At 44.4% G+C, this 5428-nt stretch overlaps 1 non-coding gene across 1 annotated transcript; it reads right to left on the minus strand.

Moving 5' to 3' along the window:
• Positions 1 to 4960: 4960 nt before the first annotated feature.
• On the minus strand, positions 4961 to 5067 carry LOC147944258 (small nucleolar RNA R71). The gene has a single exon (XR_015558672.1). It is a non-coding gene; the product is annotated as a small nucleolar RNA R71 (small nucleolar RNA).
• Between the last annotated feature and the right edge of the window lie 361 nt (positions 5068 to 5428).

A 5428-nucleotide genomic window follows, 5' to 3' on the forward strand; every position in this document is an offset into this window, starting at 1 on the left:
TTATTTATTGATATTGGTATTGGTTATTTCCGCTGTTGAATGTGATTGTGGTTAAGTGGCTAGTGGGTATGGGATCACTAGTTGTATTTTATTTATTATATTACATTTATTATTTATTAATTAAAAAAAAAAAGAGTTGGGTCCTTTCAGTTTGGTATCAGAGCCCTTACGGTTCTAGGTTTGGGTTCACTAGGCTTTGTGCTGTAGATGTTTGGGATTTGCATGCTTTGATTGATTATGTGAGTTAGTCAATTGTGTATGGCATGGAGTCCTAGAACATCCTCTTCGAGCCTACTTTGTGATTCCACGGTGAGTTTATGTTGTTGTGTTATGATATAAATTGTTTGCTTAGTCTTCTGTCCATGGTAGTGCAGATGGCTAGAGATGGTGCTGATGCTGGTCATGGTCGTGGACGCGGACGTGGTCATGGACGCGGACGTGGTCGTGGTAAGGGCAGAGGCCCAGCAGTGAGTGAGACTGCGGACCAGAGTGTGACAGCTGAGGGTGTTGGCGAGTCGCAGGGTGTCCAGAAGGATTCCATGAGTGTGGCCGGAGGGGGCGGTGTTGATGCTCCAGTGGCCGGTGATGGTAGGGTCCCGGGTGTGGGAGTCCCAGCGGGTGGATGCAGAAGAACATGAACATTATTTGTCCTTGCTCAAGGAGATGAAGGGTCTCGTGACTGAGCGGTTTTCGGGCGGTACAGACCCTACTGCTGCTGATGTGTGTGAGGAGCGTGCAGGAGTTGTCAGAGTTGCGGGAGGCAAGTTCCTGAGAGTTATTGGACGAGTTAGAGGAGTTATTTAGATCGCAGGAGATCCGTGGCCAGCGGATTTGCTTATCAGTCCAGTGGAGTTGTATGATGTTATCCTCGGAATGGATTGGTTGCATCGGCATATGGTGCATTTAGATTGCTATCGGGGTAGAGTGGAGTTTGAGCGTCCAGGAGGGAAGTTGGTTTTTCAGGGTATTAGACCGACCTTGGGGAGTCTCATGATCTCGGCCATCCAGGCTAGGAAGATGATTGAGAAGGGCCGTGAGGCTTATTTGGTTACTATATCTATGCCAGAGTCAGTGGGGAAGTCTACGGTTAGCGGTATTCCGGTAGTGGAGGAGTTTGAGGATGTGTTTCAGTCATTGCAGGGATTACCACCATCTCGGTCGAATCCTTTTACCATTGAACTGGAACCGAGGACGACGCCGTTATCCAAGGCTCCTTAGAGAATGGCTCCAGAAGAGATGCAGAGCTGAAGAAGCAGCTAGAGGATTTGTTGAGTAAGGGATTCATCCGTCCCAGTGTATCACCGTGGGGAGCGCCGGTGTTGTTTGTGAAGAAGAAGGATGGGAGTTTTCGGTTATGTATTGATTATCGGGGTTTGAACCGGGTTACTGTGAAGAACAAGTACCCTCTTCCTAGGATCGATGAGTTGTTGGATCAGTTGAGAGGTGCTACTTGGTTCTCCAAGGTAGATCTGGCGTCGGGTTATCATCAGATACCGATAGATGAGGCAGATGTAAGGAAGACGGTTTTCAGGACGTGGTATGGGCATTATGAGTTTGTGGTGATGCCTTTCGGGTTGACTAACGCGCCTGCAGCGTTTATGAGATTGATGAACAGCGTGTTTCAGGAGTTTCTGGACGTGTCTATCATCATTTTCATCAACGATATCATGGTATATTCTAAGAGTCCTAAGGAGCATGCAGTGTATTTGAGGGCAATTCTGGAGAAGCTGCGGGAGCAGAAGTGTTTCGCTAAGTTGAGCAAGTGCAATTTTTGGCAGCGTGAGATGGGGTTTCTGGGTCACATTGTTTCTGCAGAGGGGGTTTCTGTAGATCCGGAGAAGATTCAGGCTATCAGGGATTGGCCTAGACCGTAGAATGCCACAGAGATCAGGAGTTTCCTTGGTTTGGCAGGTTACTACAGGAGGTTTGTGCAGGGTTTTGCAAGTAGAGCACGCCCTATGACTAAGTTGAAAGGGAAGGATGTCCCTTTTGTGTGGTCACAGGAGTGTGAGGAGGGCTTTGAAAGCCTTAAGGAAATGTTGACTACTACGCCAGTGTTGACTTTGCTTGAGCAAGGAAAACCTATGTGGTTTATACTGATGCATCTAGAGTTGGTTTGGGGTCTGTGTTGATGCAGCATGGGAAGGTGATTGCCTATGCTTCGCAGCAGTTGCGGAAGCATGAGGGCAACTATCCTACTCATGATTTGGAGATAGCTGCTGTAGTTTTTGCCCTGAAGATTTGGAGATCTTATCTTTATTGTGCAAAGGTACATGTGTTTACAGATCATAAGTGCCTGAAATATATATTCACTCAGCACGAGCTGAACTTGAGGCAGAGGCGGTGGATGGAGTTGGTTGCAGATTATGATTTGGAGACAGTTTATCACCCTGGTAAGGCTAACACGGTGGCAGATGCTCTGAGTCGGAAGAGGGTAGCTTCGGCTCAGTAGCAGGAGATGGAGTCTCTGGTAGGAGAGATCAGAGCTTTGAGCTTGTCTGCTGTTTCACAGGAACCGTTGGGTTTGTATGTAGTTGATAGAGCATATCTTCTTAGTAGGGTGCGGTTGGCTCATGAGCAGGATTTGGAGCTGGTGAATGCCTCAAAAGATGTGGATTCAGAGTATCAGGTCTCAGATAATGGTACTATCTTGGTGCACGGTCGGGTTTGTGTGCCCAAGGATGAGGAGTTGAGATACGAGATCCTGAGAGAGGCTCATGCAAGCAAGTTTTCTATTCATCCAGTCGCGACTAAGATGTACCATTGATAACTCTCTAATTTACATGTTTTTAGCAACCTTTTTTTTCCATATTTTGCATTGTTCATACCCTTAACTTAGCATTTTTAGGTCATTAACTGTAGGAATTCACTTTTAGGCTATTTAGGGTGTTGCATTTTTTCTTTTGCATATTTTGGATGAAAACAGGTGCTTAAGAGCCTAAAATGGGGAAAAACAAGGACAAACCCGAGCATGTACCCGAAGGAGCCATCGAGCTGCAAGAATAGTCTGAACCCCAACACGATCGAGGAGTATCCGAGAGCAGGAAGAACAACCAGAAGATCTACCCGAGGAGTTACTCGACCTTATCCTCGTGTACCCCATCGAGTAGACCCTCGGTCAGGACTGGGAAGCTAGGTCAAAGGGGTTTCCATATATAAACCCCTTCTCTCCTTCCTCGCAAACGAGCACGTTGCAGACCCTCAAACCAGAGAGAAAGAGCTTCTAGGAGAGAACTGAGTGACTCAAAACACTTTTCACCTTTTGTTAGATTTTATTTCATAACTTTTTATCATTTTCTTTAGATTTCTATCTTGTATTCTTACTTCTTCACTCTACCGTTTTTCATAATGCAATTTTTGTTCATATATGCTTTTGTGTTTTGCTATGATTTCCGAGTAGTGTAGTAAAGTTTCTAGGGATGGGATAGATGATTTTGTGTTCTTGATCGGTTATGATGCCTTAGTTTGATTGTATATGTTTGATAGATTTCCTTCTAGATTGGTGTTCTTAATGTTGTCAACAAACCGAGAGGGTGAGATTAGATCTAAGGTGTTTTATCACCGAGAGGTGTAGATGAGATGCTTGAATCTACCAATGCTAGAGGTTAAATAATTTAGCCTAAGAGATTAGATGATTAAGGGGTTTACTTAGAATAATGAATCGGATCTTAATACCTGCTTGGTCATGTTTCTCCAACGAGAGTTGGGTAGCGGAGTGATCAAGGTTGATTGTTTCTATCACGAGAGTGTTTTAACAAGATTTTAGAGATTCATTTTCTAGGAAATATTTGATTGAGGCATGTAAGACATCTGTACAGGTTAGCAATACTTAGGATTCGATTACCCCATCCTTAGAAGCTTTTGTATCTTAATTGTTTGCATTTTCATTCATCACTTGATCCTTTACCCGAACAGGTACACGATCACCTGCTTCAAGTAACCCCTCGAGTTGTTCATACTTCATTTGCTTACTCGATCACCCCACCCGATCCTGTACTCGAATGCTTGCATCGAGTGCTTAGGTCGTGTGGTTCTTTGTTTATATTCTTTTCTTTTATTATCTTAGGATTGTTAGACAAAACCCTTATTTACTTGGCTTGACTTGCATTGTTCTGATTGCATCCTTCCTGCTAGCATAAACAACCATTTGGATTGATAACCCTTTGTACTACAACTACATAGGGAATTGATACCCTGGGTGAAAATCCGCTTATCAATTTGGCTCCGTTGCCATTTGGTTGTATTTATTTTGCTACGTTTAGGATTTCAGCACTTGCTAGATCAAGTTCTTTTATTAGTATTGGTTCAGAATCTGACTTGTTTGCTTTCGGTTTTGTTTGTTTTGAATCTCAGGTACAACCCGAGCACCCACCCGACCCGTCACTCGATCACCTGGATCAGGTTGACCCTCGTGTACACACTCGGTCACCTACCTGTGCATGCAAACACGATCCAGAGGTAGCCAAAACCTGAGTCCTTTCATCGAAAACATCGACAGACCAAGGCTACTCATACAACAACAAGTTCAATAACCGCAACCAGCAATCATTGAGGAGACAATGAACAATCAGAACGGTCCACCAGCTCCTCAAGCAAGGACCAACATAGGAGCTGGAGATGCTCCATCTACTCATACTCAAAGGAATGATATTGTGCCACCTGCTGTCTAAAACAACAAATTTGAGATCAAGAGTAGTCTCATCCAGATGATACATAGTAACAAGTTTCATGGATTGCCAATGGAGGACCCATTGGACAATCTGGATGAATTTGATAGGCTCTGTAGCCTCACCAAGATAAATGGAGTTAGTGAGGATGGATTCAAACTCCGACTTTTCCCATTCTCTTTGGGAGACAAAGCACACATTTGGGAGAAATCACTCCCAAGGAGTCCATCACCACTTAGGTAGCGTGCAAAAAGGCATTCCTGGCCAAATTCTTCTCCAACTCCAGAACCACAAGGCTGCGAAATGACATTTCCAGCTTTGTTCAGAAGAACAATGAGATGTTTAGTGAAGCTTGGGAACGTTTCAAGGGATACTCTACCAGATGTCCTCATCATGGCTTCAGCAATGCTTCATTGCTAAGTACACTTTACAGAGGAGTGGTCCCCAAGATACGGATGTTGCTGGACACCGCAAGCAATGGTAACTTCCTCAACAAGGATGTTGATGAAGGTTGGGACCTAGTTGAGAACTTGGCTCAATCTGATGGCAATTACAATGAGGAGTATGATCGCAATGTGCGATCCATTGGAGAGGAAGATGTCAAGTACACGAGGAACATGAAAGCCCTCAATCACAAGCTCGATAAGCTACTCAGCCAGCAGCAGCATGTTCATGCAATATCAGAGGAAGAATAGTTTTTACAACAAGATGGGGAGACTGTACAAATAGAGGATGTTAACTACATCAACAACCAAGGAGGT

Source organism: Camelina sativa, chromosome 5 (assembly GCF_030686135.1).
Source record: "Camelina sativa cultivar CO46 ecotype springtype chromosome 5, ASM3068613v1".
In the NCBI taxonomy this organism is placed as follows: Eukaryota; Viridiplantae; Streptophyta; class Magnoliopsida; order Brassicales; family Brassicaceae; genus Camelina; species Camelina sativa.